At 48.7% G+C, this 26,116-nt stretch overlaps 1 long non-coding RNA gene across 1 annotated transcript in view; it reads left to right on the forward strand.

Annotated features, from left to right (window-relative positions):
* LOC119401504 (uncharacterized) overlaps positions 1 to 26,116 on the forward strand; it is a 41,476-nt gene that overhangs the window by 7,528 nt on the left and 7,832 nt on the right. The gene's annotated exons all lie outside the window — the stretch shown is intronic.

Below are 26,116 nucleotides of genomic sequence, written 5' to 3' on the forward strand. Positions count from 1 at the left end.
GTTGCATGGCGCGCTTTGCTTGCCAGTTGTGTGGTGGCTTTTACGAACGCAGAATGCGGCATGCGTTTTCAGCGGATTTGGATCAACTTGTTACAAAATGTACCGCCAAGCGAAGAGTCATCGGACATCATGCCATGGCTGAACCAATAGCGCAAACGACTTCGGAAGATGCCGACGACATTGCGCTTAACACTTGTGTTGGTAATATCAAACGGAAGGGCGTTGCTCTCGCCGCAGGGCAGCACATTTGTAATGGACGAAAGGCTCCTCACCTCGCCAAATTGTAATTTGCAAAGCGAGTTGGGGCATACATGCTAACAGTTGAAGCAGCCCACTTAGACTGCCTGAGTTTTCTCCTTTTTATGGAAATATCATGGCATATAATCGAGCATCGACGCCAGTGCGAACGTTCAGCCAACATGACAAGTGTTCGCGAGATTAAGAGAGCAACCCATGCCGGACACGACAATCACGTCGGTAGGCAAGTGGGGCACAGCCGCCACCCGGCCGGTGATCGTGAGTGGTGCAGCGCCTGTGGGCGTCACGGCGACCGGAGGCGAGATCGCCACTTTTCGTTGCCTCGCCAGAGACGCCGAGATTGACACAATGATATGTCGAAACGGATAACCTCTCATCGCGAGTAAGGAAGGATATAGACGCCATCAAAGCTTCCAGCACTCCGCGTGGCTGGCCTTAGCCAACCGAGCCGTAGAAGATTTTGGAGCTGAGAGTCGCCGTTTGGAAAGCGGCGGCAACCCGGGCATTATACAATCGATCATCCCACGAGTCGAGCTTTCGCTTCGAGCGGGCGAAAATGACTCAGTTCAGTCACCACATCCAGCAAGGCGGCGGGAGCGCACAGCGGTGGTGTGTAGTGTGCCGCTGAGGGAACTCCCGCATTTATGGCTGCAGCTATGGGCCCATGTGGAAGAAGTGAGCTTCGCGCCCCCCTCTCTCACTGGGCGAGTGGGCGAAAGCCGTCGCGCCGTCGTCACGGCACGGACAGACCAGGAAGAAAGCAGAGAGGGTGGTGAAGACGACTTCCAAGCTGAGCGCGGGGACGAAACCGAGAGAATGAAACGGTGGTGGGAAGAGGGCGAGTAAAATGCGAGAAAGCCAAGTCCGCGAAGAAGCAAATAAAAGGGACGGGGACTAATCTAGAAGAATGATTTCGTGACAGCATCTCCCGGAGCTCATTAAACTGACCATCCGTCTCTGTCAGCGGCAGATTCAGACGATAGCGATATATCATCGAATGTGTCGCCGCTGCCCCTCTCACGTCGGCGCGGCTGTTCTCTCCCCACCCTGCGAGCAGCGCCCACTCGGCCGAAGCTGCGTTGCTCCAGTCGCGGCTCGCCGAGCTGCTTCGGCTCCAGCAACCACGCCGCGGCCATAGCTGTGTATATAACGACGTGCGAGAAACTGTCGCATCGAAGACAGGAAAGCAAAAACGCAAGCGAATATTTTCGGGAAAGGAAGCGAGGATAGCGACGGAAAGCGAACTCGCCGCCGGCGAAGAAGGCCCTGTCAATTTCCAGTCTTTCGCGTGATCAACGATGGATGACTGAAGGGGCCGCGCGAGCTTGGAGCCATCAAGGGCGCGCATCACTGAGTGACGTGCGGAAGACTGGAAAACTGGAAGATGAAAGATGAGCGAAGTAGGCAGGCAAGAAATGAAGTATGGCGTTACGTAAAGGGCAAGACGTAAAAGCGAAAATCGCTCTTTCGCTCTGTCTTCAGCTCTGCCTGCTCTCGTTTCTTTCAGCTCACTGGCGCTCGCTGCAAAGAAGACCGATCGCCCGATGCTGGGCATATGAGAGCATTATTTTTGCCCACAAATTGCTGATGCTGGTGCCCTTAAGGAGACATCGAAACTAAGTGATGTCCTACGATGCCTCCAGATGTACCTCAAGGAACAGGTGGATAGGGACACGAATAGTGTGGCCGGGGAAAGTTCAGAAAATAGCATTCCGTAGAGCGCAATAGTGCGTAATATATCCGTCACCGCGCGCAGCTTATATACATCACCTTTGTGGTTCTGGTTGTGGCATGCATTAAGCTATATATTTTCTTATTTGTGCGTGGTTTTCATCTAGACAAGCGTATTGTTCGGTGTCATGTATAAGTGCGTGTTGACCCCTCTCGACTTAGAATTGAAGGCTAATGCTACTTTAGAAACAGAATCGTGAAGAGAAGCTGAGCACAGGACACCTTACCCATGAAGATGTCGTTAACGTTTATGTCTACACATTCACCGCTTTCTTCACATCCACCCGACAGGTTACAGACGTCCACTATGAATAAAGCTTTTAGGTGACACCACATATTGAGCTTTTCTGCTGTGGGCATCTGCCCACCACGGTGATCTATTGGCTATGGTGCTCGACTGCTGACCCGGAGGTCGCGGTATCGAATGCCGGCCGCGGCGGCCAGATTTTCGATGGACGGGCAAATGTTTGAGACCCGTGTACTTATATTTAGGTGCACGTTAAAGAACACCAGGTGGTCGAAATTTCCGGAGCCCTCCACTGCGGCGTCCCTCATAATCCTATCCTAGTTTTGGGACGTTAAACCCCAACAACAACAGTGGGCACTGCATTGTTACACCGAAAACATGGTATAAGAAAAAAAAATTAAAGCCAGTTCCGCGCCTGTGAAATCTGAGTAAACATCGGAGCTGGCAAGCAAACGCTACTACCTGTCGAACGCAGATTGAATTCTTTCATCTTCTTTCGTTCATCTTTCGCTCTTTCTTTATCTCTCTCTATATTGCCTCCTCTCCTCTTTTCCGTCATCCTAACCCTCACATCACTCCTCACCCACACTTCTCTTTGGCACCTCTTTCTACACTATACTGTACATGATTAATCTGTGGTTTAGCCTCTCACCTCCTCCTCACCCTCACTTTCCTTTCCCACACCCTCGCTATGCATCTGCATGGCTATGCTATGCTATGCTATGCTAGGAGCTCCGTGGCACATTTAGCGACACTTAAATAGAAATTATAATTCTGCAACTGTTGTTGTGATTAAAAAAAGAACAGGGGAGGGGCGAAGCATGTAGGGAAGGGTGTTTCAGCTCCACTAACGTGAAACCTGGAGAGGGGGAAGCATGCAGTGTGCGCCGGTGTATTTGTCACAGCAAAACCTCTCCTAATGGCCAATGAGAGACAGAAAAAAATGAAGAAGGGCCTGACCGAGGTAATTCGCCACATTGTTTTGAGAGAGATTTCTTTGATGAGGTACTAGTGGTGCCAAGCCTGAAGCCGAGCATGTAGGGAAGTGTGTTTGAGCTCCACTAACGCCATAGGAAAACTGCGTCGGAATGCAGCTTACCGTAAGCTGTTTCTTCTTCTTCTCTACATGCCCGGTTTACGTTCCCTACGGAATGTAGGGAAGTGTGTTTCAGCTCCACTAATGTCGTCGGCTATTAAAGACGATAGTCTTTCTTGGGCCATTTCAACGCAGAAATTTTGGTCTGTCTGTCTGTCTGTCTGTCTGTCTGTCTGTCTGTCCGTCTGTCTGTCTGTCTGTCTGTCTGTCTGTCTGTCTGTCTGTCTGTTTGTCACACGATCCAGCCACCCGGCCAAAGTTTAAGCACTTGCTGAACGCCCAGCCATCTTGAACTGGTAGCGGCGTTCATACTTGTGAACATTGTCGATCAAAAAGCAAATATTACGCATATCTGAAGCGAAACATCAGTGCGTAAATATTAGGTGGTGTGTTCTTTCTTTCTTTCTTTCTTTCTTTCTTTCTTTCTTTCTTTCTTTCTTTCTTTCTTTCTTTCTTTCTTTCTTTCTTTCTTTCTTTCTTTCTTTCTTTCTTTCTTTCTTTCTTTCTTTCTTTCTTTCTTTCTTTCTTTCTTTCTTTCTCGTTCTCTCTCTTGCATCTCCTTTTTGTATCTCTTTCTCTCTTTCGATTTCTTTCTTTCGCTCTCAATCTATTTCTTCCTCTTTCTCGCTGTTTCTATCTTTATTTTTCTTTCTTCCCTCTCTTTCTATCGCTCTCTCGGCTTCTTTCTCACTCTTTCTTTGCTTCTCTTTATTTGTCTCTTTCTTTCTCTTTCTGTCTTGCTCTCTGTTTTTTCTATCTCTTTTTAGTGTCTGTTTCTTTCTATCGCTTTCTCAGTCTTTCTGTATTTTTATGCCTTTATTCCTTTTATTTCTCTCTATATTTCTTTTGCTTTTTGTTTCTGTTGCTTTCTTTCTTTTTCGCTTTTTTTCTTTCCTTCTATCTCTTTCTTTCTCTCTCTTTCACGTGTTTCACGTGCTCCATTTCGCCGAGCAAAGTTTTCGTTTACCGCTTCCACATGTTGTACTCGGTAGTGGGGCTCGTTAGTGGAGTTTTTGACGACGGAGCACAAGTAACGGACAACTTACAGTTTCGCTGTTAAAAAGATGTTATGTGTGCTGTACTAAACGTGCCTTATAAACGGATCTTGTCGAGTGCATTGTGAAGCTGCAGAATATAAAGGTGGTGATGTGGTGTTTCTTTAGGTTTTCTCCCTGAAATCGTGATTAAAGATTCAGCGCCGAGACGCTTCTGTGTATTCGACAAGCTTCGGCGACGAAAAGTCAAGCAGTGACACCACCTGAAAAGTAATGCCGAGGCGAAGAAAAACAAGTGGCGAAATCTCTTGCATACACTTATTAGGATGTTGGCAAATGACATGACTTGTGACAAATACGATGTCATCTATTATACCTTATGCTTAGCTGAAGGAGACGTTAACAGATGCTGTCTTTGTGCTCCCAACGCATCCGCGTTAAAACAAACGAACACACTGGATAATAACAATCAGATTATAAAAATAATGAAATAAATAAGGTCCCGTGAAAACATTTCGGCACAAATCACCACTCTGCCGCTGTCAGAGGCGCTCGCACCGTCGAAGATATCAAAAACATTGATGACACTTCTTGAAAACGTGTAGGAATGCTGATCGTCTGTGCTGGAGCAAGACCTGCAGTGTAGCGCAAAATGCGCAGCAGGATGCGCGCGGCGCTCCCGGCGTATCGCACCTTTTGTATAAAGGTGACAAGCTTGCAGGGCTTGCCGACAAGGTTCATTATACTTTATCAGGTTGAGCAATTCTTTGCATTGAATAGATCCATTGGGCACTTCTAGAAGAACGATAATTCTTCCGCAAGAACGAAAATTGACTTCAAGACTTCAGTTCGCCGTATTCGCGTTCAACGGGAGTGTGCCCGAAAAAGTTCATGGCAGGGCTTCGCTTTCATTTCAGAATAAGACGCCGTATGCATGAATATGAACGCTCATATCGTTCTTCAAGTAAATGAGAGGTGGAATCCACTGAACACATGGGATAGAGATACAGAACAGATTTAATGTAGGAACTTTCAGGGGTTATGCGTTCCAGAACTACAATATGATTTTGAGGCACGCCGTAGCGTGGAACTCCGGATTAAGTTTGACCACCTGCGGTTCTCTAACGTGCAGCTAAATCTTAGTATACACAGGTGTTATTACATTTCGCCCCGATCGAAATGCGGTGGTCGTGGCCGGGAATCGAACCCGCGACCCCCAGCTTAGCAATTATTGTAGGAAAGAGGAGAGCTCGCACATTATGATCTCTCCTGGGGAAAAGAAATTACGATATTGAGTTAGCGGAAGGTGAACGAGATGAAGGAGTGTACAGTGGCGATGAAGATGAAATCGCGGTGGGATGGTGCAATTTTAGTCGGCTTAAGTAGATCCGGAATGAAGCCACTTGACTGACACAGTACAAATCATACATTGCATGACACTTTACCGGAACGCAAAATGCTAATGAACTACAGAAACAAACAAACAAACAAACAAACAAACAAACAAACAAACAAACAAACAAACAAACAAACAAACAAACAAACAAACAAACAAACAAACAAACAAACAAACAAAAAACAAACAAAAAGAAACAAGTGGCGTGAATAGCAAGTGGGATGACACAAGTTATTTGCTTCCGGATGTACAGCACCGCTTGCCTTGGAGAGAGAGAGAGGGTGAAGACAGGAAGTAACCATATGAGATTTTCCAGTTTGCGGCAGAAAGGCAGAAGGTATCAGAAAGGCAGTAGAAAGACAGGAATAAGGGGAAAAAAATGAAATAGAAAATCAAGAAGACGTTCACAGATGACTATGGCTTGCGCTAAGCAGACTAATATGCTTGCCCTGTCTTCTCTGGCGATGTTGAATATCGTAGACACTGTATTTGTTGTTTATTTTAAAGGAGCCCAGTCGTACAATTGGTTGAGCACAATGGCGCTCGGCACAGACGTAGATTGTAGCCGCGCATCGTCAAAGTACGCCTTATTCATGGCGCAGCAACACTGAATGCTAGTTGCCGCCTCATAATGTTTCGGTCAGCTATCCAATGACATCTGAGATAGAAGGGCTCATATTTTACCATGAGGCGACCACAGCGACACAAATAGTGTCAGGGGCGCCCCTATTGAGCGCTGATTAATTTCGACAATCTAGGATACTCTAGCGGTCTGCTTAATTTATGTACGAACCCCCCTTCGGTTTATCGAAAACATCCGTTGCGTCCGGAAGTGGAACCGACGAGCTGCACCAGTCATCCATTGTGCCAGACACACCTTGTTTAACTTGCTCGCTTACCGTCGGACAAACAATTCATAATAATTTGAGTTTCAGAACCGTGAACACACCACTATACTCGCGGACAACTTTTCTTGGCAATGAAGGGAAGGCTAGAGATCCGAACTACGTGTGTTCTACCGTTGAAGATTATAGTCCCACAATTGCGTCCGTGTTTTCTGCGTGATAATAAAAAACAACAACATTATTTTCTACGGGGCGCTGTTTGAAAAGAGGGTCAGCGCGCACCAAGGAGATATTTATATTTGTTTTGCTTTATGCACTGTCATTTCGCGTTTTTGCACCTGTGAAAACGTCGCACCTTTTACGTGCACCTCGCAGTCAAAATGACGTCTTCGTCTTCAGGTGAGCGCTCGTCACGCTCCAGCTTTTCCGACGACACGCCGAGGGAGCTTGAGACGAATTTCACTAAGAAATGGCTGTCTAAGGCTGTGATGGCAGCTCGAATAATCAAACGGCCGTCACAGGAGGTACGGAAGGTTCGCAAACCAAAACTAAAATCGAAACGCGCGCCGAACCGGACTACTTCGCGGAGCTGTACATGTGCAGTAGCTCCGCCCTCGTAGCCTTTCCTTCATTGCCAAGAAAAGTTGTCCGCGAGTATAGTTGTGAACTAGTGGACTAGTTGGTGTGTATCCATCGTGCTGCACGACGGGGCCAGGATCCAGGAAAAGGAAGCAGCGCCATGTGTTTGTCCGTTGCCTTCATGTCGTTGCCTTCACTCTCACCTTAACCGCAGCGGTCGTGGAGTGGCTAAAACGAATGCCTGCAATGCAGGAGGTACTGGGTTCGATTCCCAGGGTCGGCGAGCACCCAGCGGTATTTATAATGGCGAGAGGGGTACCCCGGCCTGGCGCTCGGTGTTGTGGGCACTCATTTCTCGAGAAAGTGGCCTCTCCTCTCTTTGCCGCTCTCCTCTTCGTCCCCCTTTCCCACCGACGCTACGCCGCGCTCCCGCGTGGGTTGCAGAAATAAGCATCGGCGTTTTGCTCAAAGCACCACTACTATATATCTCACCCTGTTCAAGTCATAGACGTCAACTAAAACAATACCATTGCAATCGGAAGATTTTGATTGAATGATTGCTTAGTTTGCACGACAGTGCTTGCTGCTGGTGTTCGAGATGTTTGTACGACCTTTATATATACCCGCCCCCCTCGGATGTTGTTTTTGGCTAAACACTAGAATTATCTGCAATTTATACCGTAGATACCGCGCCTGAACGTAGAAAGCACGCTTCAAAACACTGCTTAGGACAGCGAGCGAAAAAAAAAAAAAAAGTCAACGACGCGTCTGTATACGTTCACAGAAGGTCGCGCCGAGCTGACGTGTCGTGCTCGAAGCCCTGTCACCCGCTGACCGCGCACGCGCTAGTCGTAAACAATGTCGAAAAGGTGCGATGAAGACACCGCGCTCTCGTGTCGTCTCCCCTCGTCAACTATACCTTTTGCCCGACGAGGCTGAAGCCAGCGCAGTTCAAACACCTCTTTTATGCGTCAGGCTCGGTAGGCTGCCTACAGCTCACAACAGCTGGATGACGCAGTTGTTGACAATTCTTTTAAGCTTGCCCGCCCATTTCCTCTTTCTTTTGCGCGTGCATTTTTGCTTCGATTCTGTCTTCGTCTTTCTGCGGCCCTCCGGCGACAAACCGGAGCGCATGCACAACAGCGACGCTTTAACGAACAAGGTACGCGCGCGTACGACCGCCTTCGTGCCCTGCGCACACGAAGGAAGTTTGTAAACGGACTGGTGACAAACGATGTTGCCGAGATAAACGCGGCGTGACTGACGATCTGTTGCGCGACAGAAGCAGGCCAGCACAGGAGGTCGAACCCCAGCAGGAAGCTATTTTGGCCCCCGGGGCGCTCACGCTGCTCCGCTGTGCGGCAGCGCGCGCACCACCATCCCGGGGGCCTTGGATCCGCGGCCAACGGGTTCGCTGGTGCAAGACGCGCCGTGGACGTTGACGGATCGACGCGGCGGCGCGTCGAACCGGGGCCAGGAGAGCGCCACAGCGCCGCCGCTACACCGACAACCCAGGCCGACTTAGTGAGCTACCCGAGAAAATGGCCACCGGTCGCAGTTGTGGTTCCTAGAAATATTCCAGGGACCGTAGTTGTCGTGGCAGGGACTAGTCACCAGAATGCACGAGCTGGTACGCCTGATGAACCATGCACTTTGCTTGCATATGCCGAACTCGCACCGACCCTCCTGTTGCCTCTAATTCGTAAACACTAAAGGAGCGTTTCCATTTCGTGTGTCCGTTGATCCCAGTCCTCTTAATAAAACGCGCAGGACGTTAAATAAGCGTGTAACAAGGTGGGCTGACGTGTTCACCATTTACTCGGAGAAATGTACCACGGGCGCATGCTGAGACACTTGCTGCTGTGCTAATATCCTCTGATTCGCTTCTTTGTCTTTGTTTTAAATGCGTTAGGTTTCTATGCCGACCCGACGAGAAAGCCGTCCGTCCGTCCGTCCGTCCCTCTCTCACGCAAGACAATCATCGCCATAACGAAATAAATGAACGAAACAAAATAGACTTTCTTAGCGGGGATGGGTTTGAACTCAGGCCCCCACGCCCCGAAGCAGAGTGTCTTAGCCACCGGGCTACACACCCACGCTTGCAGAATGTGAATATATCTGAACCATATATAAATGCATTGTAACCTGTGTGCGAAACAAATCTAAATCGACAGCACTGTCTACGAAGGGTTCGCTGAAATTCGTGGTAATGGAATAAAAGGCCTCTCTCGGGTAACACGTGAAGCCGACATGGAGCATTGTACCCATCAGCAAAATTTAAACTGCGAAAATTAAATGCGAAACTTGCGTGTCGGTGGCCGCCGGATGCGCCGTCTGAGGGTACCGCTGCAGACCGCTGACGAACGCTGGACCGAAGTTGAAAGACGCCACGCCGACGCCGCCCGAGGACAGCGTTCGAGGGACAGCCGCAAAGCTCACAGGGTCCTTTATGCATTCGCCGAAGACGACTCAAAGGCGAAAGCCATCTTCTCCTTCTTTTTCTTCTCGGTCGATGCATTGATGCTCCCACGCCCCATTCCGAAAACTTTCTGCATATAACGCGGTTTTGCGCTGCCTCCAGGAACGCCCCACCTTTGACCATGCGACGCTGTCATGTGATGACGTCATTACATGACATCATGTTATGTAATGTCACGGTAACGTCGTGATCACTTCATAAAGTGTGGCTATTCGTGACGTCATGATGACGTCATATAGTGACGTCATCGCGTCATATTTTTTTGCATCACTCAAGTTGACGCCGACGGTCAATTTCCGCGTTTGATGAAGGTATCTAAGGCTTGCGCCTTAATATACAATAATGCCGGTGTCACGTACACGGGTACTTTTGATCGCGATCACGCCTAATCCGGATCGAATTTCTTCGTCGTAGTTGGCTCCTTTCCGTAAGCTGCAGAAGGAAGCCAGTCGCAGTTGAGAAATGTGATCCCGACCGGGCTTAATCGCGATCAGCAGCGCACCGTGTAACACCGGTGTAAAACTCTACGTAGGCAACTCCCAAATGAGATTCTGCGAGGATTTTTGTTCTTGTTCATCTTCTGTGCATTTTTTTTATTTTTCAGAGTGCTGGTTGCTCGAGCGTATACTTTTCTTTTTATTTGTTGGTAATGCATGTGAACCAAAGGGTTGAACGGGGGTTCCGTGAATGAAGTCTTTCGTAGGTCAGATTCTTTCTTAACCATCGAGAGCTGCCAGATTCGCTTAATCTGGAGACGCTATTCTGGAGCACTACATTCCTTATTGCTTCTGATGTTGTTCGCAAAAGTTAGTTTACAAGTCCAAACCGCGAAGTTTTTTAAAATATTTTATTTTTCAACAATTGTAAATACGGGTGGCTGTGCCGCTGTACGTGGTGTTCTGGCTTCTGAATGTGAAGAGTATAGTTGGTCTGACTCAGGGCTGCGGAGGTTGTGCGTTTACGCTGGCACCTAATAATAATGTAAGTGTCTACGTACACACTGCGTACACACACAAAGGGGGGGGGGGGTGTGGGGGGTGTCGGCATTTTCACTGACTAAATGCTAACCCTAGAAGTAAATTTACAGCGCAAACGCAAAGACGCACCACAAAGAAAGAAACGACACACACAAGCGCTGACTATCAACTGACTTTATTTCGGCAATTGTCAATGCATATGTATACCTCCAAGGCAGCCTTACCGCACGTGCGCCACGCAATCAACATAAAAACAACAGTGAAACAGAGTGGAAACAATGAATCAGTGTATTACACACGCGATGAAATGAAATCAAACTCAGATGAGTGCAGAGAAAGAGACGTGTGGCTTATGCAAAGATGGGCTCTTTTTCTGATATGATAGGCTTCTAAAGCTAGCCGCGCATGCTCATTGTGGCTCCTGCCAAGGATCGGCGTCCCTTCAAATCGTGCCTCACAATTGCAGCAAGTGTTAATATGAGCCACAAGATGGGCTCCTTTATCTGCGTTCTTGTTAATCTTTTGCGCGTGTTCCCTGAGCTGCTCGTTGACGCATCTTCCAGTGTGACCGACGTAGGTTTTACCACACGAGAGCGGGTTGGCATAAACCACGCCGACGGCACACGGGACGTAGGTCACACCGTGTCGGATTTGGCACCCTTCTCTGCTCACACCGCAGGAGCGGGAGCATAGCTTGGAAAGCTTGTTCGGGGCAGACAACGCCATAGAGACACCATGTCTGCCTGCCACTTTCTTGAGCTGATGGGTGATCCGGTGCATATACGGGACCACCACAGGTCTCCCTTTGTCCTGTACGGCGTCCGCCCTCTTGGTGGTTTTTCTTTTCTGAATTAGCGTTTCAGCCACTGCAGTCAAGAGCGACTTGGGGAACCCTGCAGCCAAAAGTCGGCTGATCTGATTAGTGAAGCTCTCTTGCATCTTGTGAGTGCACGATTTTCTAAGAGCCGATTCCATGGCAGACATCGCAATTCCTCCTTTTACAATTTTCGAATGAGCAGACTTAAAAGGTAAAAGGTCCTTATTCGCCCGTTGTTGCTAAGACCAACACCTGGTAAAACCTATGTCGGTCAAACTGGAAGATGCGTCAACGAGCGGCTCAGGGAACACGCGCAAAAGATTAAGAAGAATGCAGATAAAGGAGCCCATCTTGTGGCTCATATTAACACTTGCTGCAATTGTGAGGCACGATTTGAAGGGACGTCGATCCTTGGCAGGAGCCACAATGAGCATGCGCGGCTAGCTTTAGAAGCCTATCATATCAGAAAAAGGGCCCATCTTTGCATAAGCGACACGTCTCTTTCTCTGCACTCATCTGAGTTTGATTTCATTTCATCGCGTGTGTAATACACTGATTCATTGTTTCCACTCTGTTTCACTGTTGTTTTTATGTTGATTGCGTGGCGCATGTGCGGTAAGGCTGCCTTGGAGGTATATAAGCATTGACAATTGCCGAAATAAAGTCAGTTGATAGCGCTTGTGTGTGTCGTTTCTTTCTTTGTGGTGCGTCTTTACGTTTGCGCTGTAAATTTACTTCTAGTATTATGAACCAACTAGGCCCAAAAGAAGCTTTACTAAATGCTAACTGTGTCCTGGTCACAAGGCAATAACCTCATATTAGCGGAAGGTAGCAAAATGCAGGTAGTGAAACTCACTATCTGGTCCTTTATTCAATAGTACTAACTTCCACTTAAGTAACGTTGCTAAGTTAGTACGGTTACTAACACTAGTGAACTACAATTTCCAACAATAGGTTTACGCCTTTTGTTTTAGATGTGTCGTGTGCATTGCCATATTAAGTCAATTAAATTACAAAAGCGTAAGGTAAAACAAAAAGCAAGAAAGATAAGGCATTATCCTGTTACTCTGATTAATATTCGCTAATTGCTTCGCCCCTCCCCCCTAATCAGCTAAGAGGGGGGGAGGAGCGAAGTTTGCTTCATACATTGGCTTAATATGGAGGGGGGGGGGGGTCTGATGCGATGAACCTTCGCCCCTATGTCTACAGATAACTATTTCGCCAGTCGATATTTCTGGTCGCTTCCACTCGAGAAAAAGGTCGGACATTTTTAATGTTTCCAGACAACCTAAGAATATACTGACAGTGGCCTTCGTCTTGAGTGGTTAAGAAAAAAAAAATAAAGCGAGGGGCATTTCACAACCCAAAGCACGCATCATTCATGGCCTTCGGTTGAGCTTACAGCGTTTAATTTCTGGTACTCTGCGACACGACTTACCCTTCCAGCGGAGAAATATGTGACCCGAGAAACGTCGGAGCAAGACGTCAGGGACAAATTGCCTTCGCGAAAGGTGCGAAGAAAGGGGGATGGTTGGAACGAGGCGTTTGTCAGTGTGTGAGGGATAAGACAGCTCGAAGAAGAGAGCGACGCTGCCTGGAAACCGGAAAAAGGGTTCACATTTCATCCTCCCGCGAAAGCTGCCGAGAAACTAAAAATATCCGTCCGACAGGCCACGTCGTTCGATCCCGTCACTTCTTCGCGCGCGAGAAAGCGAGAGCACGAAAAAGAGCGAGAGAAGAAGAAGAATCTATAACGAGCTCGTTGAACGGACCGCTAGCACGCGCGCTAAAAATGATCCGCAGTGCCGACGACGCCAGCGCGTGTCTGGGAAGCCCGGCCGTGGTATATGAAGACAGCCGACAAATCTGCCAGCAATGGTCCCTGGCAGGGCGACGAGTCTCCCAAAGAGTGAGTACGACGTCGGCGGCGCTAAATTTAAACCTCGCCCTCGCGTGGCGTGCGCGGCATGCGCGCCACAGTTGTCGTGGGCGCGGGTCCGCGCGTTCCTTTCGGCCCTGGTCCCCTTCCTGCATAACAAGTAGTTCGAGGCACCGTCGCTGACCCAGCTGCTGGCAGTCGTTGCGAGAGCGCCAGGTTACGCGCGACCAGTGTGTGATCCGCGTTCTGCACTTGATGACCCGTAACAGGCAGAGCCGCCGTTATAATAGGCCCTCTTCTCAGAGCTCTCAGTACAAGCTTTCGCTTTGTCCCCGGCGTGTTCTCGTATGCTGAGGCTTCTTGGATCCGGTTTATGTGAACGCGACGAAAGTACTAAACAGGCAACCACCACGGGCATCAACTCTAGGCCGCAAAGATGTGCGAGACACGAAACAATCACGTGTGCGTAAACACGTTATATAGAAGCAGACAACTGCGGGACCATATATGCGCGTGTCCTTGGAATTGGGCTATGTACACTTCGGCCCCTACTGCGAAGCTTAAACACAACTTAGTCTACAAATATATCTATTTTCTTCAGATTTTCGGTGCACTCATACCAACGTATATGTAGTATCGTGTAAGACCAAATGTTCCTGTCACAAAAACTAATTCTGGGTCTTTTCTTGAAAATGGAATTCTTCTCTAGCGCTCTGAAATCGAGGGCAGTATAGAGAATTCTATAGCCCTGAACACATTCTGGGATCGACAAATCTACCCGCTTTTGGAGTAAAAGAAAGAAGCTTCACTGCACTAGGTGGTATTATAGGACTAACGGTGTAATAAGAATAAAGTCGTTGCCGGTGCTTCATGACACCTGTATGCCTCATGAACGTAAACACACAAAAACGTGCAGAGATACATCTGCCTGGTATACATAAGGACCATGAACGAGCACACATTTGTCATGCATTTTAGGATTACCGGAGGTGTAGTATGATCCACCATATCTGTCAAAGTAACATTTGAAAATTTATCCCTCGTGAGATGACGACCAAAATAAAATGCGTAGCATGCAAACGGTCCAATGTTCGTATGTATAAAAATGAGGGAATTATTTTGTGCACTTGTAGTGCTGACGGACTCCAAGTCGGCGCTACAAAGACTGCATCGGGGCCTACCTCAAGAAAAGTTCACCAGGCAATCTCTGGCGCTCATTAAACACCTAATTGGCAAGAGCTTTAATATAAAGTTTCAGTGGATCCCATCCGGCGTTGGCATTGAAGGCAATGAAAAGGCTGATGCCCTTGCATGCGAAACGCGGACATCTGTTCCAAAAGTAAGAACTCCTAAGACTTACCAGAACAACAAAGATGCGGTACGCAATCATTTAAAAGCGATCTACAAGTTTCCACACCAAGCATGTCTAATCCATGGACTTTCTCGTGAACAAGCGACGCTGTTGTACCGCATAAGAATCGGCTCCGCACACACCCCAGCTTGGTCATTCAAGACTGGGCGATACGCTTCCCCGTTTTGTGCCTTCTGCGGTGACATCGGGGATATTGAACATTTTATTTGGCTTTGCCCGCAGTTTGATGTGGAAAGAGCAGCGATAGTCCGCAGCTTGCAAAAAGGTTGTCATAGGCACCGGACAGTTGAAGACATCATTTTTCCTGAAGGTCCCACGGCAACGAGGAGGAGCGTGCAACGAATTTTGCTGGTCTTCCTGCGAGACACTGGGCTGTCAAACACGTGGAGACAGACACTTCCAATTCAGGAGATGCTCAGGCGGAACAATTGCCGGCCATGCAGGCCAGGCTAACCCCGTCTGCTGCAACATCACCACCACCACCACCACCACCACCACCTGCACTTTTCGTCTTACGTAGAACAAGATAACAAAACAGCATGATACCACGTGACATGCACACCAAGAGCTCCACAGGGAACTTAAAGTACCAGATTGCATTTGCTGATTTCGTTAGCTGTGCCAGATGAAAAATGTACGGGAACTTTATCAGGGAAAAGCAGAACACCATTAGATTCACAACTTGGTGTTCATTTTCACGACGTACCACAAATCTCAAGTTCGGGCTAGTTAGTCTTGGCAACGCCTCGTCTCGTGGTCGCTCCTTATCTAACACACCTATTGGCCGCGAGATCGAGCAGAGTCGGCACCTAGCTGCGAGCGGACGAAACCCCGCGGTGTGGACGGCTCCTTGCGTCGTCTGCTAACCAAACCGTGTTTGCATGTGTGCGTACGTCACGCACGTCCTCAGATGACAGCTTATTCCGTTGTGCTAGCACAGCAACAAATGTTTGTACTTACTCCCACACGATATACACAAGCATTTCCCCTTCCGAGACTTGTATGCACTCTAATAAGTGAGTGCATACACGTGTCGGTATGGCGCTAGGTCGAACCATCGATCGTACCGTTCATTCGACAAAATCATTTCGAAGTGGTTGCCACTGTGTCGTTCAAGCACATCATATAGTGCATTTGGCGCCGTCCTAAACGAAAGAAGTAGAAAATATCGAGGTGGGAATGTAGAGTTTTAGCGACACCGTCTCTTAAAGTGTTGGCGATTTTGAAATCATTTTGATACCGCAAATCATGAACTATTATCTGCAAAGGCCGGTTAGCGGTAAAAAAGGCCTCAAACCACGCATTTCTGTAGTGGTACACGTGTATTCATGCAAACAGAAAAGCAGAGTACGCGAAGTTCAACTTGATCTAATTACGCAGAAAGAGAGGCTCTCGGTTTTATAGCCGCCAAAACAAGAAGTAAATACTTAATGGGCTCAGTCGCGCAACGCTCTTTATATTGGGGTATAGGCTGAACACAAGTTAAACACGTACAAATAGAGCAAGAAAAAACATCGACCACAGTGCAAAACATGACTGTGACCGAAGGCCAGTACCCCATTGATTGGCAGATTGCGCTTCGCTGACACGTGATAGGAACGTTAGGCCGGCTTCGTGCATTAATGTGGCAGTGGAGGGCGTATATAGCACCATTAGGCTGTAGTCAACGCGCTTTATTCGCCGACAATCGACTCAAACCACCTACGGCGAAGCGCCGCTGCGTACATTTGCATACGTGCTGCCGACCGCATATCCACACTAACGCGGCGACGGTGCTGCCACCTATAGCCCGATCTCGCGGCGAATAGATTTGCTTATGCACGACGCAGCTAGGGTCATAATATGGAATTAGTACATCTAAAATCATGAATGGCAGTCTACCACTATCTCTCAAGAGGAAGGTATATAACAGCTGCATCTTACCGGTACTTACCTACGGAGCAGAAACCTGGAGACTTACAAAGAGGGTTCAACTTAAATTGAGGACGACGCAGCGAGCGATGGAAAGGAAAGTGATAGGTGTAACCTTAAGAGACAGGAAGAGAGCAGAGTGGGTCAGGGAACAAACGGGGGTTAAAGATATAGTTGAAATCAAGAAGAAGAAATGGATATGGGCCGGGCACGTAGCACGTCGGCAGGGTAACCGGTGGTCATGAAGGGTAACTGACTGGATTCCAAGAGACGGCAAACGCGTGAGGGGGAGACAGAAAATTAGGTGGGTAGATGAGATTAAGAAGTTTGTATAGGTATAACGTGGCAGCAGAAAGCACAGGACTGGGTTGATTGGCGGAACATGGGAGAGGCCTTTGCCCTGCAGTGGGCGTAGACAGGCTGATGATGATGACTTCTCAAACTTCATAGGAATCAACATATCTGAAGGCATTGTACCTCATGACATTATATTTGTACGTACAGCCAAATCGGCACACTGAGGAACCGAAAAGAAAGGTTTATACCGCAGGTTGCAAGAATGTTGACTGTTACCGCTTTTATCTTTTTTTTTGTTCCTTTTTTCTTGAAGGAAACGTTACTCAGCGATACAGTGGGCCGCGGCGGCAAATACACCATTTTCCTTCCCTGTCTTAGCTGTCGGCAAGATCATCCGTACTTCGTCGATGCGCTCCTGTCCTCAAGTTTCCCGGCCACCGACCAGTGTTCCTCGCGTCATCACACCTTTACGACCACGCTTTTTCATACGCGGGAACCACGAGGCTGCGGAGCGTGGAGCAGCCGACAACACGATTTCTTCCTTGCGACGATAACCGTGGATAATGCTTAGATTTTTGTTTTCGGCGAGTGTAGAGGTCCTCAAAGAAAACGCGCGTCCAAGGCGCCATTATTATCGTGATTACGAGCCAAATGACTCCTTGATCTGCGCCAGTGATAGCGGCTTTCGGCTCTAATGATTCCGAATGATTCGAAGCGGAGCGCATGCACGGCCATTCCGGTGGCGGGCGCCGTCGCATACGCGCAGTAAGTAGCTGGGAGCCACCCGGCACGACGAGCCCGGTGAAGTGTGTCCCGAAACCACGCGGGCCCTTCTTCCATTACAACGGGGAAAGTGGCGGCAGGGGCAGCGAGGGCCATTCACGAAGGTGAGGCTATAGTGGCAGCCTTCTCGAAGCAGTACGCAAAAGGGACTGCATAATGATAACAATGACAGCAGGCGGAAACATAACGAAACGAACATCTTACCGCGCAGAGAGAGGAAGAGAGAGAGAGAGTGGTTGAGGTAACGACTCTTCTTCCTCCAGCTAGCGCCATTAGTTCCGTTCAGTAGAGCGAACAAACAGCAGCATGGAAGAAGGCCACGTCCGCAGGAATTGGGTGAGCCAATACGTAAAGTCATGCTTGCTGTTCGTGGTTGAAACGGCTTGCGCATTCCTTGCACGAATGCGGTCCAAAATGCCACTGCGGCCCCTCTGCGACTCAGTTAGAAAGACACATGCACAGGAGCTGCTTTCAGAGTTGGGTTTATGCAGCTCCTCGAGTCTGTAACTTGAAGATGTCGCTCTGAGACTCCAAGCGAACGCACCCAGCGCAGATGCTGGTGCACGGTAGTATACGGGCGACCGTGGGCCGAGAACACGGCGAGGGTACGACTGTCGCCATTGAGGCTACGCCGCCGCCATCGGTCGCTGCTTTCGAGAACCGCAGCGCGGGCACTGCAATTTGGCCTCTGGGTGACGCCGGCCATAATGAAGGGTCCCGCGCGGCGGGTAATCGAACACGCCTCCGGCCCATAAAGGAAACGGAGCGGACTTGAAGGCGACAGAGAGCACGCCGCGCAGACTGCGCATGTGGAGGCCGGACGTGTGTACACGGCGCGATCGCCGATTTCGCGGCGCCGCCGCTGACGCCGCAGATGCTGAGGAATGACAAATGGCCCTCGGCGTCTTCGGCCCCGTCCGAGGTTGTCTACACCCGAAGACGCTATTGCGATCCACTGCATGCATGCATGCAGTGGATCGCAATCGCGTGGCGTTCCACGTCTCACTATGCATGTCGTTATGAACTACTGTACCAACTCTCCCAAGCTTCAACTTTAATACCCACTCTAAAGCCTGAGGACACCTATGGCACCAACCATTTGTGTGGGTATCTGCAGTCTGCAGGTGTGGTTATATATATATATATATATATATATATATATATATATATATATATATATATATATATATATATATATATATATATATATATATATATATATATATATATATACCCAGGCGCCTTCGTTACAGTATCGTACACGCGTACAAAACCGCCGCAGCAGGTAGCTATACTGCTGAAGTTATACAGTGCAAGTGGAAGTAATAAAATCCCAATAAAAAAGTGTGTAAGGTAGCGAGATACGATCTCTTCCAATGTCATTCACCACGCCGTTACAGGAGGTTTTTAGAGCCCTGGATTGGGAACAGAACGCAGAATACCCTAGTAACCTGCGATTCGCTGATGACATCGCCAAACTGATGACTCAATGGACGAATTGCAAAGAATGATTACTGAATTGTACAGACAAAGCCGAATGGTGGGTCAAAAATTGATATGCAGAAGACATTCCCGGAACAGAACTGCGGTTTGAGGAAGGTAGCGCGGCAATGAAAGTAACGGGGGAGTACGTCTACTTAGTGCAGGTAGTGACTGCAGAACCGAACCATATAACGTTGAAGTAACTAGAAAAATAAGAATGAACTGGAGTGTATTAGGCAGGTATTCTCAAATCATGAATGTTAGTTTACCAGTGTCCCTCACGAAACAAGTATTTAAGAGATGCATGTCACCGGTGCTCAATACGAGGCAGAAGCCTGAAGTCTTACAAAAAAAATTGCAGTGGCTTAGCTCGGCTATGCCAGGATATACGTAGCGTTAGCCCAAAGGTTCAGCTGATTATTCTGAGCTTTCCAGATTGTCTAGGATTAGCTTGATTGTCACGCTTACTGCTGCTCCAATGACACACATTCGGCCACATCGTTCAGAACCGGTAGACCTGGCGGCATGGCCGGGTAACGATACCCATTGGTAACGCTAAAGAGCGGAATGTTTTGCTTAACGAGAAGTTCTTGCACGTTGTAAAAACCCGCGCCACGGTTTCACCCCACTCGGGCGCCGTCACTAAACTCAACGTTTCACAGATGGCACTACTTAGCGGCGTCAACTCTTTCATGTGCCATAGTCTTTCACACACGTCGCACACGTATCCAAACGGATTGTTTACGAAGTTCGTCTCGAAGGTCCGAGTCGCACTGGCGCTTCCGCTAAGTTTCACAGTATAGGCAATCGATCAGCGACCCTTGACGTCATCGACGGCGTCTTGTTGTTGCAGCTGCAGAGATGATCGGGCACGTCGCTCAGCATCCTGGCGACGCCGCTTTGCTAGACGTTCCTCCCTTTCCTCCAGTGTCTCCGCAGCACGTTTAGCCTTCCTTTGTTCATTCTTCGTACGCTGAACCGCTAATTGCCACGCAACTACTTCGGGATCCGATGACATAAGCTTCTCGGCTCTTCTGCGCCGTTGAGCAGCATTTGCGCTCTCCTTCTCCATGGCGTTACCCACCTGCAAACGCCAGTCAGAGGCGCTATCAAGCGGCGCCAGCGCATTGTCAGATGGCGACTGCACAGCGAAGGCGAATAGCTGCGCGCGCCATGGCTACGACGTCAACCCTCTCGAATGCGCAGAGCAGCAGCGGCGAGTCGCGCGCGCCGGCGCCAGTCTGTCTGCCCGGCTACGACGCCACTCCTCCCGCTCTCCGCCACCAGCAGCGGCGAGCCGCGCGCGGCGGTGAGGGAGAGCGCGTCAGATGCCGGCTCTGCACTCATCCTCGCGCATGCGCAACACGGCTCATGATGACCCACGCGAAACCGGCTCCGGCTAGGCAAGTGTAGCTAACGCTACAAGAAGGTTAATTAAATTGACGACGACGCAGTTAGCATGCGGAAAGGAAAATGACAGGCGAAAATGATAGAGCAGAGTGGTTCAGCGAACAAACGCGTTTTAAGGACACCTTTGTCGAAATCAAGAAGAAAAAAAATGGACATAGGGAGGAGGGCATGTAGCGAGAAGGCAAGATAACTGCTTGTCACTCAGAGTAACAGACTGGATTCCAAGATAAGGCAAGAGCGCCAGAGGGAGGCACATAGTCAGGTGGGCAGATAATGCTCAAGAATTAGCAAGGATAACTTGGTCCCAACAAGCGCATTACCGGGTTAATTGGCGATATACGGGAGCCAGTACAGGGGCGTAGCCACGTTAGGGCACACCCGGGCCCGTGCCCCCCCCCCCCCCCCCCGAAATTTTTTTTTGCCATAGCATACAGAGCAGAAAATGACACTCGACCATCTGCCTGCTCGTCCCCACTACAGATCAAGGAGGTGCCCCCCCCCCCGAAAAAAATTTCTGCCTACGCCCCTGAGCCAGTATAGACCTTTTCACAGGAGCAGCCTCGAACCAGTCAGCAGCAGGGGTAGAGGGTATGCTCTCAGTGTTGCCATCGTGCTTTGGGCTGCGCCACTGCCGTGTTTGTGTTGCTTTGGTACGCGTTTGTGTGACTGTGTTGTGCGCCCGTCTCCGATACGAAGTAACTATCATGGCAGAAAATTTACTGCATTCGCATAGCAAGTCATCTGGCCATCACTGTGTCGTGTACAAGTGAACGAACAAGCAGCAGAAGAGCAATATTTTAGGTGCAATCGTGTGTCCGCAGCACAGTACGCCACGCGATGAGTGCAAGTGTGGCATGTTCGCGCTGCATCGTTTTCCTTCGTCGCCTGAATTACGGCAGCAGTGGGTGGCTTCAGTAAATCGGAAGAACTTCCGCGTGTCGCCATCGTCACGCCTCTCTTCCCGGTATTTCGTTGGCGGCAAGAAAACCGACGAGAACAACGTTCCCGTGCAGTATCCTGGATAGGAAGGTACGCAAGCCACTGATGACTCACCTAGTAACTCGTAAGAATGTTACGGATTCGTACTTCATATCGTCCATAATACAGCGGCCGACACGGCTGCAAACTCCGCCTTGTCCGGTTACGCATGTGCAGCCTGCGCGCGCCGTACTTCACCGGAGGGCCTCGCGGCAACCCACGCGCGATGGGGCCTACTGCTCACGGCTTGCGACGGCGTCACATTCCCCTTCACCAGCACGACTTTTTCCTTCACATTGTGCTCCAGTGACTTGACCCTCTCAGCCAGACTGCACGTAGTTGTGCGACTCCAGTGCCTCATAGCTACACACCTGGCAAAGACCCCACACATTCGCCTCAACGATATATTAACAATGTTCACTCGCCGTATTTCTGCCCACTCACACGTGTCCTCGACCTAGTCTTCGACGTCGTTGGGGTGAATGTAGGTCAAGGTATCTGTGCGTTTACAGCTGACAGTTTACAGCTGACAAACTTACGCGCCGCGAACCAGTATGCGCGGAGGTTGAAACTGATGAATGATCCGTAGACGTTTAGTATACGCCAATAAAGGAAATCGGTAGACAGCTGCAAGAACATTCCAGTTACCGATAATTAAGACTTCACGCCGTGATCGACCTTTTACTACGCTTGCTGCTACAGGTACCGACGACGAAGCACTGCCGTTCGCAGACGCGGAGCTCATTCTTGCGTTGCAAGCGCGAATGCGCGCCGCTGAACGGTTCAGACAGCGACGAATCGGTCAGTGGCAGCGACGATATCAAACAAAACACTCTAAAGAAACGAAAAATCAGCAAACACACGCTTTAGCAGAGACCTCACACCAATGGATAGCGCGCCGGTTCGAGTACGCGCAGCCCAAGATGGCGATTTCGCCAATCTTGCACGTTAGGCGGCGCGCATTTCAATATGGCGCCCCCCTGGCGTGAGAATTTGAAAAGGTGTATAGTCGACGTGCCTGGTAACCCCATCTGTGCACAACTGCTGCATTCACACAAAGATTTCCATCCATCTGGAAGTAGCTGAGAGCTACCCCCCCCCCCCCCAAAAAAAAAAAAAAAATACAAGATGCCGTGTACTCAGCTACTCGCTGACTGCTTCGCTTGAATTTGATTACCAGAATTTCCACAATGCGTGTGATCTGCCGAATTTTTTTATTGCGATAGCAATTATATGGACACTCTAGGATGATTTTTACCGTCGCCAGTGACGTCATGTACCGTATATTTATGTGTATGTGTATATAACTAAAAGCCACAAATAAAAATAACTAAGAAGAAAATAAATTCCGAAGAGCTCGACCGCGGTTTCGAACCTGTGACCCCTCGCTCCGCAGCTCGCTGCTATGCCTCATTCGTTCTCCAGTATACTAACGGCACAATACAAACGCACGCGGCGTCGGGTGAAACGCACGGGACGCCACACGTAGTGAAATAAAATTATGCGAGACGCGGGCCATCCTGCATCGTTGCCCGCGCTGCGTTTTCGTCGTATCGCTGGCGACCCACGCTAGTTTTCCATTTTGAGGTTGTAGCACCACGCCACTCGTGGCCAGCCGGCCAGCGAAAAAGAAGAGCGTCCCGTGGCTCGTGGTGGCGCGAGCCAGCGGGAACGCTTTGGCGTTTATGCCGCCGGAGGGAAGAAACGAGACGGCTGAACCAGAATCACAGTATATATGTTACAACGCGACCACAATCCTGACGTTAAAATTACAGCGCAAACGCACAAGACACCCACAAAGAAAAGAAACGTACGGCACAAAAAAGCGCTGATTGACAACTGCTTTATTCTTTTATACGCCAATGCATATACAAGCCCAAGGCAAACTTAGCGCACATGCGCACACAGCAATAGCTCTAAACCAAAGCGTGTAACAAAGATACTAGTGTATTAGATACGCGAAGGCATGAAATTATATTGAAATGGATGGCAGGGACAAAGAACTAAAGAAAAAGTAAGAAGGACGAAGAAGTGCGTTCGCGCTGTAATTTCGGCCTCAGGCATATGTAGAATATGTACCAGCTAGACCCAAATGAAGTTTTATACTAGTGACCAGAATCGACGCCCGCAGGGAACGTGAGCCGCGGCTTGACGTGCCACTGCCAAGCGCCTTCTTTATTTTCTTCTATCGAGGTCGCACGCTCTTCGGTTTTGTTCGCCGCCCAAAGGAAGACGCTGCAGGGTCTTGGGACAACGCGAGCGCAAGAGTCCGAGAGTGGCTTTCGTTCTGCGCATGCGTCGTGGTGGCTCGCAAATTTCTTGGGTCCCCAATTCTAAAACTGTCTAGTGTTTTGCCAGAGTTGGGATGTGCGCCTTCGATTTGTACTTTGACATACAGGGCGTGGTCCACCGTGCTCGCACTTATCTCTTGAGGGGGAGTTTTGTAACTCTTGTGCTTCCACCGCAAAGCTTACGTTGAAGCTATAGACCACACGGAGATCACTTTGCTCGCTGCAGCGGCCGCGTTTGCGAAAGGAGTGATCTGCCAGCTAGAAGATCCAAAGTAGGGGTTAGTTGAAGTAACAACTCTGACAGTTAGCGCTCGTTCTATGTATATCTCTGTGTTCTTTTCGTGCCTCATTCTTTCTGTTTGAGCAGCGCGCTGCAAGTGTCGAGCTGTGACAGTTGCCTTGCGTGTTTTCTTTCCCTGCGTCCTTTGTGCTTGAGCAGCGCGCAGCAAGCTTCTAGCTGTTTGCCGTTCTTCCCGTGACATTCCAATTTCTTGCTATCGCATTCATTGCTTCGCCCTTGAGGCGAAACGGCGACTTTTTTTGCTTTATAATACGGGAAAATATCTTCGCGGTTCTATTGCAAACGCGAACGAAACGCCTGCGTGTACTTGCGTGGGGATTTCCATGCATGGGATTCTATTGCAAATGATCTCATAGCCAAGATATGCGCACTCAATTGATAGAAATACGTGGGATGCATTGTCATCAAAAGAGAGTAGCCTCATGATGACACGACAGCTGTTATGACGAGAATACCAAACGTTGACAGGACACACCGGCTGCATCGATGACAGCAAAGCAATTTACAAAATCAATGTTCTTAGGAGTCATCTTTTTCCCGTGTTCTCAGCGGTACTTTTATTGTTTCATGCAGAGGAGGCCTGCAGTTCTGCAGTAACATATAGCATACTCTATAATTATCGGCATTTGTTAACGTGTTCGTAATGAAATGAAAGAGAATGTACTACCTACAGAACAAGCCTTTCTTATATAAGCCGTGACGACTCCCGCTGTCGTGGCGGCAAACGCTGCCAGCGGATTCATCGCAACGTTACTGTCGGTGCAGGCATCTTTATTTTTTTTTTTAGCTCACCCGATCTCCGGAGACGTATGTCATCATTCTATACACGGTTGCGATAGTGACGACAAATGCAGACAATTTTTACGCCGATAATGAGGCAACATGAGTCAAAATCGGTGTCCGCCTGTCGACTATCTCGAAGACGAATTCAGCGCCAGATGACTTAATTTACGCAATTAGAGCGTATGCATTTAATTAAATAATTATTCAAAAACTGTCGCACTGGTTACTTCTAATTGAGCTTTTTCGTGGTTTTGGCCAAAAGATACAGATCCGCTACGGCGACCAACGTGTTACCGAAAGCAATGCACATCAAGGCAACGCAGCGGCAACCAGGAATGATTAATCCTTCGTTGAGGCATATGTATACTCTGTATAGCCATGCATGTACTACTGGCGCAATTAAGTATGCGATTAACGGCAACGGGATTAAAGATGGCACTTCATCGTACTTGTAACTGCAAGATCGGAACACGTAACCAGCGAAACCGGTCATTAGATTTTTTAAACGGAAGAGACGGTCTCACAGTTAAGCAGCCGTACCGCATTCAGCAGCCTAGAGATAATGTGCCCTGCTGGCTCGGAGCAAGAAGGTCGGCTCCTAGGCAAGCACTCCAATAAATCTCGTAATCGGCGGCATTTAAGGAACCGATGAGGCCCTATTAGAGTAAACTACTGCCTGAAGTATGCTAATACTTCGCGAAGGATCCGGTTTTTTCTAAACCTGCACCATTTGCGAGGCAAATTCTAGCGAACCCTGACCTCACCTCACTCACCCTGCGCAATTACACACACACACACACACACACACACACACACACACACACACACACACACACACACACACACACACACACACACACACACACACACACACACACACATATATATATATATATATATATATATATATATATATATATATATATATATATATATCCTGCCAAGGCCCCTATCTTGGGGCTAGCAGTTTTTTAAATAAATACAGCGTCGTATATGAAGTAACTTTCGCAGAGTTCGTCAAATTCCCTTCATTTTTCCTGTTCCAGGGGTCCAAGGCGATGAACTGTCTATACTTTACAACTTTCTTTCTGAGATTACGTAAGCGCTGTTAAATATTGGTACTAGAGCTGGGTCAAAACATTTTTGCAAAATAACTGGTGGGGCATGAAAATAAATCTATAACCGTTTGTTGTGTCACCTTGAGGGCTT

Source organism: Rhipicephalus sanguineus, chromosome 1 (assembly GCF_013339695.2).
Source record: "Rhipicephalus sanguineus isolate Rsan-2018 chromosome 1, BIME_Rsan_1.4, whole genome shotgun sequence".
Taxonomy (NCBI): domain Eukaryota; kingdom Metazoa; phylum Arthropoda; class Arachnida; order Ixodida; family Ixodidae; genus Rhipicephalus; species Rhipicephalus sanguineus.